At 48.9% G+C, this 14,870-nt stretch overlaps 1 protein-coding gene across 2 annotated transcripts in view; it reads left to right on the top strand.

The window, feature by feature from the left end:
• Window positions 1-891: 891 nt before the first annotated feature.
• PRMT8 (protein arginine methyltransferase 8) overlaps window positions 892-14,870 on the top strand; it is a 177,044-nt gene continuing 163,065 nt past the window's right edge. For both annotated transcript variants that reach the window (XM_085025168.1, XM_085025167.1), the window contains exon 1: window positions 892-2,163. The gene's annotated coding sequence lies outside the window, so the exon portion shown is untranslated. The remainder of the gene's footprint in view (window positions 2,164-14,870) is intronic.

The raw sequence follows: 14,870 nt of genomic DNA, 5'->3' as shown, positions 1-14,870 counted from the left end.
TGGTATTAAAGGGGTTTGTATTTTGTTCCTTTGACATGCCCCTGTAAGGGTTGTACGAGTCTTTCAGAATCATAAAGGATTAAAACATAGGGATGTAGTTCATGCTTAGTTTAAGTGATGGGTGCCCCTGGAGTTGTGCAGTGCTCAACCTGCACAGCTGTGCTCCATGCAGCCTTGTGAAAACCCCAGGTTCACGGTTTAATGGAGATGTGACCGGGAGGGCAGCTGGCACTGCTTGATGACTCAGCTTCTTGTTTTTATTCTCACCTCTTCTCTGCTCTTTCCCAGGCATCCAGAATGATCTTCTCAAAGCTTCAGTGAGAGCACAACACTCTTGTGCTTAACCCCTCCCCCCACCAAGTGACCTTTCTTTGTACCAAGAACAGAAGCAAAGTCCCTCTCCTGCCCACCCTCTTCCCAGGGGCCCTGGGAAATGCCCTTGGCTGGCCTCTTTCACCTTGTCACTTTCCTCTCTCTCTGGCTCACTGAACTCAGGCTCCAGTGGCCTCTTTTCTTTCCTGGAGTAGCCATGGCCTTTCCCCACTCACCGCCTTGTACCAGTTGTGTCGTCTGCCTGGAACGTTCTTCTTTCAGGACTTCACCCGTTGTTCCTTCTCATCATTCTGGTTTTGATGTAACTGTCACCCACAGCAGAGTTGTTCCTTGCCTCAGGTCTAAAGCACACCCATGGTCACTCTGCAAACATCTCTGTTTATGCCTTGAAAACAGAAACTCCCCTGGAATGGGGTCATCACCTCTAGTTTGTTGCCACATTTCCAGGGCTCCGAACACAGCCAGGCCAGTGGTAATGGTGCTAGAAATATTTATGAAATGGACTAATGAAAATCCACAAGGTGGATGGGGTAGGGGCGGCTTCTCAGCCTGCCCACCAGTGACGGGGAGCGTTCATGTGAGAGCTTAGAAACCTTGCAGGAAAGGCAAATGGCCTTGAAGCTGCAGTCCGAGTCCTGGTTCCTTTCCTCGTTGCTGCCATCAGGGCCTTGGTGTCTTCACCTATCCCGGGAGGGAGCTGGATTGGCTGCTTTCCTCGGTCACCTGCTGGCCATCTCTGTGACTGCGGGCACACTCCGTGTCCAGTGCAGGCAGAGGAGCAGAGGTCTCGGCGTCCTGGGTCCTGCAGCTACAACATCTTTCCTGCCTGATATTGGAGGAGGCACCTTGCTTTTTCTGGCCTAAAACTGAGAGTTAAACAGCAGGTGACACTGTGGAGGCGGTGCGTCGTACTGGGGAGGGGAGGGATGGTTTGCATCCCCGCTTCTTGCTTCCTAGCACAGGATCTGGAACATTTTCCCAACTCCTCTGGGCCGTGGTTTTGGCACATAGGAATGTTATGCCTTGCCTGCAGGTTTGCAACAAGGATGCGAGTTACTCTCTGAGAAACTGAAGGGCAATTAGCTCCTGTCCAGTTATCTGGGAAAGTCGATCAAGTCCATGCTATGGCCCAATGCCTAGATTACCGGCCAGCCAAGCTCGTTCCCGCCTGGGCTAAGAAGGGCCACAGGGCTGTGAATGCCCCAGACTGGGAGCCGGAGCAGGAGATGGGCTTCCCTTGGTGAAGGAAAACCAAGAAAAATCATTTGTGACCAAAGCAAAACGGCTTGTTTATTTATTTTGCACCAGACACTTGTGGTGTGTAAGCTGCAGAGACGGTTCTGCAGAACCGAGTGTGTGTCCCTCTTTCCTGGGCAAAGCTCCTTTGCATTCCTAGAGAGTGTTGGCTGTCGAGTTCCCAGAAATGAGGTTGCCTGGGGGGCTGGCTTCCCTCATCCCCAGCACAGAACGCTTGCAGTTCTGTTTGTGTGTGGAGGTAAAGAACTGCTGCTTGCAGAGCTGCTATCGATGCACCAGACGTCGGCTTGTTATGTTACCTCTGGGGCAGACACGACAGGTTGGCTCGCTCAGAGCATAAATCTCACCTTCCCTGCACTGGACAGATGCCCTGTGACACAGTTCTGGCCAATAAGAGAGAAGTGGACATTTGTTGAAGAGAGGCTCTTTTCCTAACTCAAAAGACAAAGTCTCCAGCAGGGAAAACCTCTTACGTCTTCCCCTGTCTCTTTTCCTGTAATATGGATGTGACGGTTGAAGGTGCAGCAGCCCTTTTATAACCATGAGGCAAGACACGAGGATGAATGCCACCAGGTAAGCGTCTAGCCCCTGAGAACACAGGGTCTTTCACTGAAACACAATTGATATTGTAAGACACGCCTTTATTTACGTACTATAGGAAAGATAAAATGCTGCTAAATGAGACCCCAGCTTGTTGGTAAAGCATATCCAGATACCCAAGATGTTAAAGTGTGTGTTGGGGGGGGGGGAGAAAAAGAAACGTAAATCTTAGAATCAATGAGAATTGAACAGGTGTCTGAGCCCTGGACTATCTCCTTCTAGATTTACATACGGTTGTCGGGCTTTCTGTTATTTATGGCAAAACACAATCCTAAAGTTGGCTCCTAACATCCACCTCCTGAGATGGGCGTTAATATCTCTGTCGTACCAACAAGCATCATGGGCTGCAGGGCATGTAATCCACATCCCTCAGGGGCCTCCAAGCCAAGTCGAAGGTACATGACCCCGTGCGTGCCCTGCTCCACTGCTTTTCCTACGGTGTATGCGGCCTTTGTGGCTTTGCTGGGAAGGACGATCAGCAGCCCTGCAGCTACACCCTGGCCCCCACCCCCTGCTCCGGAGGAGCCTGCCTGTAACTCAGTGGGACACGGCATTTGATCCCGGGCGCTGGGAGGCAGGACCTCAGACTTTGGCAACCATTCAGGTACTAGGTTTATCATCATTTGGGCAGTTTTCCTTGTCCTTTTTCTCACCTCTCTGCTCGGTGCCTTCCTTACCCCTACGGAACAAAAGCATAGGCCTCGAGGAGGCTCCACGTGTGTGTGGAAGACCTTCGCCTCTCTGTGGCCTGCCGAGCATTTGCTTCCAGTGCGAGGGGCCCAGAGCCCAAGAATGACAGGAAAAGATTTGCAAAAGGGAATCCTGCGTTAAGAGCCCCTTGCAAATTCATCGGTCACTTTCCTTTGCCTTTGAGGACGACCTTGGAGACCCTGGATGGGGAAGGGGGCTTAGGGCTCTGCTCCAAGGCTGGACAGAGGCCGAGTGTGTGCTTACAGCTTAAGGAAGTGCTCCCACTTAGCTCTGATTTTATTTCCTGCAGCAGATGGAGGAGGAGAAATTGTTGAAAGGATGTAAGCATTAAGTAAGAAACAAAGAGCTTTTCCAGGTCTCTGTTACCCCATCCGTAAAATAAGTTGGGAACAGCAGGGGCTGATTGAATGGGATGTCGGTCACACTAACACCTTAGAACATTATTTTGGAGACTGTGGTTTCTGGAATCTCTCTCTCTCTCTCTTTTTTTTTTTTTTTGGTCTTTTTTAGGGCCGCGCCCACCGCACATGGAAATTCCCAGGATTGGAGTCCAATCGGAGCTGTAGCTGCCGGCCTACGCCACAGGCACAGCAACACCAGATCTGAGCTGCGTCTGCGACCTACACCGCAGCTCCCAGCAACGCTGGATCCTTAACCCGCTGAGTGAGGCAAGGATCGAACCCATGTCCTCATGGATGCGAGTCGGGTTTGTTAACCACTGAGCCACGATGGGAACTGCCGGTTTCTGGAATCTCTTGAAATGCCTAAGAACTGCTCCAGGAGTGACTCATGTAAAACAGGCCCCTGCAGAAGCCAGGGTGAGCGGGCGTGGAGGCCGTGGGGCAGGGGAGAGGCTGAGCTTCATAAGGGGCTTGCGTGCCCACGCCTCTCTGGAGCTGGAGAGGAGGATGGGGGCGGGGTGGGGGACTCGGTGCCAGAGGCTGGGCGGGAGCAGTGGGAAAGCCCTAAGGAGCTTTTCTTCTCCGATATGAGGAAAACACAGGCAGATGGTCTTTTTCTGAGAACACCCATTGAAAGCAGCTCCTTTGCCCTGCTGGCTGGAGATCGACCTTTAGACCCTTGTTTATGCTCAGCCAGGACTCTGGTCCAACCCCGGGCGGGCCTGGCATCCCAAACCACAGAGTTCCCGGAAGACATGTGATTAAGGGCCTGCGTGCCTCACAGGAAGCCTCAGATTGCAAACACATGTCCGAAACGCTGACTCGGAGTGAACGGACCGCATCTCCAAGTTGGTGTTGGGGGAGGCGATGTGTGCTGGGGAGGGGCGGGGACTGGCCCTTTGAATGTGGGCCCGGCTCGGCTCATGGCTGATCGGAGCCTCCGGCTTCAGAGGGATTCAGGCTGAATGAGGTTTCTTCTGTAAATTAGCCTGATGGTAATTTCTTTCCTGTCTTTTCTTACCGAGAGTGAAATATCCTGGGACGTTTGTCTTGACCCTGCGTGTGGCTGTTGGTTCTCTCTCTTAGTCATCTGCAGGGCCCCCTCTAGTCTCTGCTTCTAACACCCACCACACCCTAGGGGCTTCCCGACTCAACGGATCTGTTGATTGCCCCCTAGAGCAGTTTTTAAAAATTAAACCTTTTATTTTGAGCTCATGGTCGATTCATGTACTAAGAAGAATATATGTTCCCCTCCAACCCCTTACCCAGTTTCCCCATGGTCACATCTTGCAAACCTAGTCAGGGGAGTTCCCTGGCGGCACAGAGGGTTAAGGACCTGGTGTTGTCACTGCTGCAGCTCTGGTCACTGCTGTGGCATGGATTCCATCCCTGGTTTGGGAACTTGTGCAGGCCAGTGGCTACAGTTCCAATTAGACTCCTAGCCTGGGAACCTCAATATGCCACGGGAGTGGCCCTAGAAAAGGCAGAAAGACAAAAAACCCCCAAAAAACAAAACAAAAAAACCCTTCATTTTGTTGTGCAGCCATCACATCCTTCCACTGAAAGCCATTCATTCAGACCCATCATGGTTCACTCCCAGGTGGCTTTGCACCTTGTTGGAGCTCAGGGAAGAGGAGGTGATGGCTGTTGAGTAGGTAGCCAACAGTGTCAACCACTGGAGGGGAGGAAGCATCCATCACAGCTGGATCCAGAGGGGCCATCATCTCTCCCGGGGTCTCCAAATCGAGTGGGACTTGTTTTTTCTGCCAGCAGGTACCTCTAAGCCTCTCCACCAACCTTGGCCACATGGGGAGAGACTGAGTGGGAGGGGGAAGCAATCTCACTTCTTTTGTTTTCTGGGCTCTTCTTCCATCAGTGACAAATCTTAGGATGGAAGGATCATCAAGAGCATGCAAATTTCTTTACAGGTGGGACCCTGAGACCTTGAATGGTATGGATTTGCTCTGGGTGAGCCAGTGAATGACCAAGCCAGGGCCCGTTCAGCTGAACACTCCATCTATCCCAATTATTAGTTTTTCTTGTATTTCTCATCTCTCTGTGACACCTAATATTTATTGGGTGCTTACTATGAGACACAGCGCGCTCATGGATTTATATCTTTTTTTTTCCCATTTAATCTCTAGGTGACTTTATGAGGTAGATACTCTTATTATTCCCATTTTACAGATTAGGAAATTGAGGCTTAGGAGGATGAAGGACATTGCCTGAAATCTGATTCCAGAGTTAGCACGATGGGTCCACCAGGCCACCCTCTCATAAAATAATCCTTTGTCATCTTCCGCTCTCATTTATTCTGGGTGGATTAGCAAGACATTCTCCCAAAGCCAGGCAGCTCTTTTTGGATTGTCTCTGCAACCGCACGGTCTCCCTACCAGTTGCAGGGAATGTAGAGGGAAGATGAATAAATTTATTCTAGTTTTGTATGACTGAGAAGGGGTAAGGGATGAAAAGCATGATTCAGCCATATTATTTTGCTTTTTCTAAAAGGAAAACTCCTCATTAAAACAACAGTTTAACTATTAGGGTATGCCTTAATTATAACCTAGGGTTTACAGTTTTTAAGAAAAGATATGATTAGGACAAAATTAAAATATGGCAGTGAGTATAAGTTGTCTTACTCAAGTATTGTTTTCAATTACTCCTGTATCTAAGCTTTGGCTTTCTTTACTCTTTTATATTTCTCAATGATTCTGGGCATTGTAAAGCTATTTTGCTTGTGCAAGTCTTGCAGGAACCAAAACCAGCCACCAGCAGCTTTGATGAAGACACATTCTTTTTTTTTTTGTCTTTTTGCCATTTATTGAGCTGCTCCAGTGGCATATGGAGGTTCCCAGGCTAGGGGGTCGAATCTGAGCTGTTGCTGCCGTCCTACACCAGAGCCACAGCAACGCGGGATCTGAGCCGTGTCTGCAACCCACACCACAGCTCATGGCAACACCAGATCCTTAACCCACTGAGCAAGGCCGGTGATTGGACCCGCAACCTCATGGTTCCTAGTTGGATTCATTAACCACTGAGCCACGATGGGAACTCCGAAGACACATTCTTAAGGAGGCAGTTCCCCAGGGCATTTCTGCTTTGCCTGTACTGAGAGTTATTTATGACTAACCTCTCCATTCCTTTGTCTGCTTTTTCATCCATCCATCCATCCATCCATCCATCCATCCATCTGTCCATCCATCCACTAAGTTATTCTTTCATTCAACAATGATTTATTGAATGCATACTTATAATAACCCTACTATTTTTACATTTTTAGAATTCATGTGACTCATCATTTTCTTTCTTTTTTTCTTTCTTTTTTCTTTTTGCTCTTTAGGGCCACACCTGAGGCATTGGAGGTTTCCAGGCTAGGGGTCTAATCGGAGCTACAACTGCCAGCCTAAACCACAGCCACAGCAATGCCAGATCCGAGCCATGTTTGCAAACTACACCACAGCTCACAGCAAGGCCAGATCCTTAACCCACTGATCAAGGCCAGGAATCGATCCCACAACCTTATGGTTCCTAGTCGGATTCATTTCCACTGCGCCGTGATGGGAACTCCTTGTCTAGTTTCTTGATGAAGTGTTTTTTCCTTCGATAGGTTACAAACCCTTCAAGCAGGGACAAGAGAGGGTCTTAGGGCTCTTTCTGGGCCAAGTGCTTGACACAGAGGAAGGTATTCAGTCAGTGTTTGTGGAATTGTATCATCCATCCAACAGTACCTACCTCCTCAGGCCTCCTAAAACAGGCATTCCTTTTCCCCCTTTAAGTTTCATAGGACAGTTAAGAAGCACAGAGAGACAATAATTTCATCAGAGGCTGAAAGAGGATGCAAAAAGAGAAAAATAAACCAGGACAGAGTTCATACGAATAATCAGAGAATGTCACTACCACGATTGCAGCGACATGCACGGATTTATTGCAGCCCCTGAGAGGAATCTGATGGCTTCATTACATGTCTCATCTGTACCATCCTCTCAGCATCTCACTTTTCGTTGGTACTCCCCGTACGGATCCGATGTCTCTCCTGCTTTATGGATGGGAAACTGAGCTTCTGAATGGCCTGGGGCTGAGCCATCTCACAGGGTGAGGGAACGGTGATGTAGGGTAAAATAGGCATTGTTAGATTTTAATAGATTCAATCGAATCAAGACGTAATCTTCACCAGCATATCATGGTTACTATTCGCGAAGCTCTTATCAAGTGCCAAGATCTTTATATGCACTAGCCTTTCCCCAAAATCTTTATTTTGAAGAAGTTCCAAACCTACAAAAAGTAGTAGGAATATATCATGAAACATCTAATTGCTTGATTTCTTATAACTGGTTTCCTAAAATTTCATTTTTGCTTTCCCCATTCCCCCCATATATATAATATACCAGCATACATCTCTACAGAACGAGGGCATTCTTCTAATTGTAATTAAAATACAGTCCTCACACAGAGGAAATAGAACATTGAAACAATTCCATGATCTATTATATTGTCATTATTCAAATTTTTCTAATAATAATCCTCTCCCCTTCCCCCTTCCCTCCCTCCTTCCCTACCTTCCTCCTTCCCTTTTTTTTTCTTTCTTTCCTTCCTTCCTCCCATCCAGGATCTAACCAAGGATTGCCCATTGCATTAATTTTTCATTCTTCATTCGTTCCCTTTAACGTAGAACGGTTTCTCAGCCCTTCTCCTCCTTTCACTGTGAGGAGTCCAAGCTAGTTATTTTGCAACATATCCCTCCGTTTTAAATTTGTTTGATGTTCCCTGGTGGAAAGATCCGGGGTAAATACTGTTGGCAAGAATAATTGCACAAATGATGCCGTGTGTTTCTGAGTTCCTCCCATCGGGGGGCGTACAATGTCAGTTTGTCCCGTCAGTGGTGATGTTATGATCGCTTGGCTGAGGCGGTGTTTGCCTGATTTCCACGGGGCGGAGATGCCATTTAATTAATCCGTAAGCTGCACGGTGCTACTGTGAGGCTGTGTGGATGTCCCCTCATCAGTCTTTCACCCCAGGGGTTGCAGCAATCATTGGTGATCATTGCACATTGTCTTCTAAAACTCGCATAAAAAGCTTGTGAAGTAGGTACGGTTTCCCATATTTTTGCCGAGGAAACTGCGTCTTAGAAAAATAAAAAGACTTGCTCAAGGCCCCACAGCTGGTAAGGGGCAGAGCTGGGCTTTCAACCCAGGCCTGGCTCCCTCCAATGTCTCTGCTCTTACTACTCCCTGCACTGTTCTATTTGGAGATAAAGATCTCATCCCTTTTGCTCCAGGCAAGACAAGAAAAAGGGATATTTAAGATCATGTAAGACACAATTTATTTCAACTCTGACTCTCTTTCTTCTTATTCCCTAAGCACCTTTTTTTTTTTTTTTTCCCCTGCTAAAACCTGATGCCACTTAGTTCACCGTTCTCTGACTATTACTTTGAACGTGGTGAATAAATATGCTTTTCCCCAGTGGCCTCAGGACCAGGGGGCTCTTCTTTGATCTCATGGTGCCCAGGATTGAGTGCTTGCCAGGGCCGTACTGTGGCTGCCGCATTACATATGGTAACAGTCCATCCGAGTGGAGGAAGACTGTTGCATAAACCCACAGATGTCATTACAGGGGGCTTCTCTCTGGGTGGCAGTGCAGGTGGGAAATGCAGTCCAACCACCATGATATTAATGCTAAGCACTAGCTCATCTGGTGTCTTGGGACCCATAAGGGAACTTGCAAGGTCCTGGGGATGGGGGGGAGGGTATTTTACTATTAGTGTTAAATGTGCCAGTTAAGAATTGGATTCAGGAGTGCCCTTCGTGGCTCAGAGGTTAACGAACCCGACTAGGATCCATGAGGATGTGGGTTCAATCCCTGACCCCGCTCAGTGGGTTAAGGATCCGGCATTGCTGTGAGCGGTGGTGTAGGTTGCAGACTTGGCTCAGATTCCGTGTTGTTGTGGCTGTGGTGTAGGCCGGCAGCTGCAGCTCTTATTCGACCCCTAGCCTGGGAACTTTCACATGCCTCGAGAGTGGCCGCCCTAAAAAAAAAAAAAAAAAGACAAAAAAGAATTAGATTCAAAAACTGTAACTGGGGGGTCCCTGGTGGCCTCAAGGTTAAGGATCTGGAGTCGTCGCTGCTGTGGCTCAGGTGTGATCCCTGGTTTGGGAACTTCTGCAGGCTGTGGGCACAGACAAGAAAAAATCGTAACGTATTAAAACCAGAAGAGATCACCCAGCCCTACTCCCTTCTTTTGTAGATGGAGAAACTGAGTCCTAGAATGGTAAGTGGACTGTCCAAGGTCACAGCTAGTGACCCACAGATCTGGGGCTGGGACTAGGGACCCCATGCACACAATGCTGCACAATCACTAGGGTTCCGCTGTATCTCACCCTTGACCGTGTCAAGCACCCCCCAGCCCGGCCGGCCCTTGGTCCTTCTGTTGCCCTTTTCCATCCTTTCCCTTCTTGGATTTGTCCTTTGGGAGGCGTTTGCTTGTCCTTTCCTTCCTTCGTTTGCCAGTTCGTTTATTCCTAACCAAAGTGTATTATCCTCCTGCCGTGTGCCTGATACAGGGGGCAGCGAGCAAAGAAAAGCAGCGTCAGCCTTGACGGAGGGCCCAGCTTAGGTTGGGGAGGGGATGCATTGCAACAACCACAATGTTAAGTGCTCAGCACCAGAGAAACGGCTCATTTGGTGCTCCTGGGACACCGAAAAGGCAAGGTGGCCTTGACCTCACTTGGGAATCTGGGTGTGTGCTGGGGAAGATGTGACCTGCAAAGGAAAGAGAAGAAAATCGGGAAAAGAAAAGCAAGGCCGGGCAGAGCTTGGTAGATGTGCCACGAGAGGCTACTGGAAGGGCCCGAGATACGCATCCTATCACAACTCAGGAGTGATGGATGTGGCTGGTGTGGCTGCATGGGCCACGGGCCACGAACAGCCCAGAGCTGGTTCCTGGCTTGGCTCTGTTCAGAGGTTCAGACAGCAGCTCCAGCGTCCTCCGTGGCTGCCCAGCGCCAGAGCTGTTTGTGCTCACAGGCGTCGGGGAGGGAGTGGGGGAGGAAGGGACACAATTGCCCTGAGGTCACTAATTGCAGCTCCAGCTGCGGGAGGCCCTGTGCTCCTCCTGCCGCCCGCCCGCTGCGCTGCGTAATGGACACTTAGGTGTGGGATCCAAACGAAACCCGAGCCTTATTCTGCACACGGGAATAATCACATCACAGGCTGGAAGGAAGGGATCTGGTGCTGATGAGACCAAGGCATACAGAGGCAGCGAAAAGTTTGGGCTGCTCTTTTGTTGCTGTTGTTCCTGGTGCTGACCAATTGCGCAATGCAGGCCCGTTAGGAAGCGGCTGCTTGGCTCTCGGTGAGCGGATGTAATGAGGTTCCACTCTAGGCGGGACCTCTCAAGCGAGCCCCTCCTTCCTTAACAGCAGTCGGCAGCAACCTCGACACCTACGTGACATTGCCCAATGCCAGACCGTTTTACTGTATTTACCTGGATGAGCTACTAAAGCCTCAGGCACCCAAGTAATTAGGTATCACTCAGATTCCTGTTTCACACAGGAAGAAACCAAAGCTCAGAGAGGGTAAGTGACTAGTCCAAAGTCACACAGCTAATAGGGCAGCCAGAACTGAATCAGGCACAAGGCTTTCTGAGCCTACACTGTCATCCACTAGGCCACCTTGCCGCTTGGTCTTAGGAGGCCACGACTTGGGCAGGAGTTCCTGTTGTGATGGGCAACTATGCTGCTGGTTAACTTTGTTGTTCATTGGATGTTAAATTTCAGGAGGCCCGTCTTGTTCACCACCAGGCCCCCTCTGTCTAGCACCGTCCCTGGCACACAGTAGATGTTTAATGCATCTTTTGGGCTGAATGAATAGCAATGGCTCAGGCCATATAGGCTATTTTATTTTATTTAATTTATTTTTTGTTTTTTTGTTTTTTTGTTTTTTTTTATTTTTTTAATTTTTTTTATTTTTTGATTTTAGGGCTGCACCCATGGCATATGGAATTTCCCGGGCTAGGGGTCGAATTCAAGCTGCAGCTGCCGGCCCACACCACAGCCACCGTGATAGCCATGTGGGATCCAAGCCACATCTACCACCTACACCACAGCTTGTGGCAATGCCAGATCCTTAACCCAAAAGGGAGGCCAGGGATTGAAACTGTATCCTCATAGATACTAATCGGGGTCACAACAGGAACTCCCGCATAGGCTATTTTATATCTTGTTGATAATACTAGTGGGAGAAGACAGTGAAGCCAGGTCAGATGTGTATTTCTCAGTGATGTGGGGGTCTCTGGGCCCGGGGTGGGGGGTGGGTGGGCTCTGGGGAGATTTACCAGGGACACTCATTTCTTTGCCCTCCCCCTCCTCTCCTATAATGTGCTCCCATTCTCTGATTAATTTATTCAGCAGATACTTAAAGAACCTATTTAATAGGTATAATAATAGGAATACTCATTATGTGCCAGAAACCATTCCAGGCAGAGCAGTGGACAAGAGAGATAAAAATTCCTTCCCACATGGAGCTTGCAATTGCCTGGAGGAGACAGACAGTGAACAATATGTAAGCAAAATACTCGGTGTGCACATTGGAATAAATGCTTAGGAAGGAGGCTACGCAGTGACATGGAGAGAGTGAAGGAGTGTAGATACCTAACCAGTGAAGGCCTCGCCGAGAAGGTGACAATGACAAAAGCCTGAAGGAAAGAAGGAAGCAGGCTGTGCCAATACCACGGAGGCAGACGGAATGTCAGGGGCAAAGGTCCTGGGGCAAAGCCAGGTTGGAAGTTAGAGAAACAGTGGGGAGGTCAGAGGTCACTGGAAGGTGAAGGGCTTGTGATGGACAGAGAGTGCAGAGAAGTAAGCAGAGCCAGGCTGTGTCAGGTGTCAAGGTCAGAGTGATGAGCCTGGGAAACACCAACCCAGGGCATGGGGACAAAAGAAGAATGTGTTGTTCCAGGATGTGGCCGTATGCATATTTACCTCCCCTCTGGACTCCGAGCTTCTCAAAGCTGTGACCTTATGTGCAATCCCAATGCCAAGCTCAGTGCCTGGCATGCAGCAGATACGCAGCATGTTTTCATACATGCATCAGATGAAAAAATCACATGCAAGACACAAAACAATATGAAACAAGAGGAAGGACAAAATAGGCTCTGAATCGAGGAATGAAGGAGGTTTTAGGCATCGTTTGATCCAGGCCTGGAAGAATGAGAAGGCTTTCTGGGTATAGAGTGCATTAGGCTGGACAAGGAGTAGGAGCAAAGGTTTGGAGGCATGAAGGTGCAGGGCCGATTGAGAAAACACCAAACAGACCAGGTGTTTTGGGAGCGTGGGGTGTGAGAAGGGATGCGGGGGGCCAGACCTGTGGTGACCTGCGTGCGTGCTAATGAGCTTGGGTCTTCTAACGCGGGCAATGGGGAGCCGTGGTAGGCGTTATGGATGCATGTATTCGTTTTAGAGGCCAGTTTCAATCCATCAGGTTTGGGCCATTAGCTCAGCCATGACTCCCAGCCACAGCGCCTCAGGCCATGTGCCAAGGATGGTGCAGGGGTGGATGAGGCCTCTGGTGACCACAGAGCAGTACTGGGATTGTGCAGGCTCTGTGTCTAGACGCTACCCTGGGTGGAAGGGGAATGGTCTGTGGAGCCCGCTGACATTGCACAACAAAGGATTTAGCAGTTGACTCAGCTGTGCTCCAAGAGCGCCTGGTCCAACTTGGGACCAGCTATGATTTCATTATGCTGTTTCCCAACCATCTGCATCAGGCAAAACAAACCAGCTCCAGGTTCCTGGGCTCCTTGGATCCTGTGTTGGGGGCTGTGGAGAGTCCCGTGGCCCGCTCTGCCCAGTGCAGGGGTTGCTCTCCTATTATCCAGTCCCAAAGATAGGGACCGGTCACAGGGACATAGGCACTCCTTCTAGAAGGCAGCTGTCTGCGAGGTCAGGCCCTGACCTCTCATATGTGGTGGGAGGTCGGTGGGGGGGGCACTGGCAGTGGACCACTGACCTCCTGGGAGGGCCTCTGAGATGGAGATGGGAGCCTAGGCGGAGCTGGGAGTTGTCACCATCCTTCGGTGGGGAGCATGGTCCCAGGCTGGGGCCCCAGGCTCCCACCTTCCTGCGCTGGCTCTGCCCTGCTGTCAGGCCATCCCAGCATGTTACCCTCTTACTCCAGCTTGGGTCTCTGCCGGTTGAGGGAAGGACCCCTGGCCTCCCCAGGACACTCAGCATCATGCTTGTGTAGGGCAGGCTTGACACACCTCCCCTGGCTAGTAGTTTAGGGGAGTGGGGGAGGAAACGTCTATCAGCAATGCCCAGTTTCGTTTCAAGGGCATTCAGGGAAGGAAACCCAGTGCCCCCTGCTGAGAAAGAGCCGGTTCATCCATAATTCTGTAGATGCCACGTGCAAAAGGCCATGTCGGGAGCAGAGCTGCATGAGATGACATAGTTGGTTGTGTTCAGTCAAGGTCAAAGCTGGACTTGCAGGTGGGGATAACCTCCCCCTCCCTCTCCTGGGAGCTCCCCTGACCATCCAGGCTCGTGGTCACAGGGCCCTCATCGTGGAGTCAGACTGTGACAGCTGGACACGGGCTGAGGTGGGTGTGTGAGTCGGACTGAGGGTGGATCTTGACTGTTCTCCAGGCCCAGATAGAAAGGGTGGTTTTGGTTTCCACTCTTCTCAAGGTTTAATGGGTGACTGTGTGAGGATGATTGTCAATATCCATTAAAGGCTTTAAAATAGCTCCTAACCTTTGACCTAAGAATCCCCACACCAAGGAATGTCTCCAAAGAAATTAGAGATACCACAAGGATTTAAGGTAAGGATGCTTATCTTAGTAGTATTTGCAATAGTAAAAAATGACAGCCATTAAAAACTGCTGTTTTAGAATATTTGAAGACATGAGGGCATATTTACAATTTTCCAATGTTAAAAATTATGAAATATTTTAGATAAAAAATTACAGCAAATACAACAAATGTCCATATATCCCCAGCCAAATTTAACAAATGTTAACAATTTTGCCATATTTATATAAGTTTTTAAGAAATAAAATGTTACAGGGAGTTCCCGTCATGGTGCAGCAGAAACGAATCTGACAAGGAACCATGAGGTTGCAGGTTTGATCCCTGGCCTCACTCAGTGGGTTAAGGATCCGGCCTTGCTATGAACTGTGGTGTAGGTTGCAGATACAGCTTGGATCTTGCGTTGCTGTGGCTGTGATGTAGGCTGGCAGCTGTAGTTCTGATTTGACCTCTAGCCTGGGAGCCTCCAAATGCTGCTGGTGAGGATCTCAAAAAAAAAAAAATAAATAAATAAAAATAAATAAATAAAATTAAAAAAAGCAGATAAAAAAGGGTTACAGATACAGATTTTAAAAATCCTCCCTTCCCCACCTCCCCAGAAAAATCTATTTTTCTGAAACTGATCTTTGCCATTCCAGAAATTATACTTTTTCTCTTCATGCACATATATGATATGTATCCATAAAATATAGCGTCTTTAAAAATTACAAAAATTTAACCTCTTGTAATGTGCTGTTTTCATGCAATGTAATTTTCATAATTTATCCA

Source organism: Sus scrofa, chromosome 5 (genome assembly GCF_054392235.1).
Source record: "Sus scrofa isolate SSC_HxYL_T2T_F1_AM1 chromosome 5, Sscrofa_HxYL_maternal_Yorkshire_Landrace_v2.0, whole genome shotgun sequence".
Classification (NCBI taxonomy): Eukaryota; Metazoa; Chordata; class Mammalia; order Artiodactyla; family Suidae; genus Sus; species Sus scrofa.
Note: the sequence above shows the minus strand (reverse complement) of the source record. Positions and strands in the feature narration are given on the sequence as shown.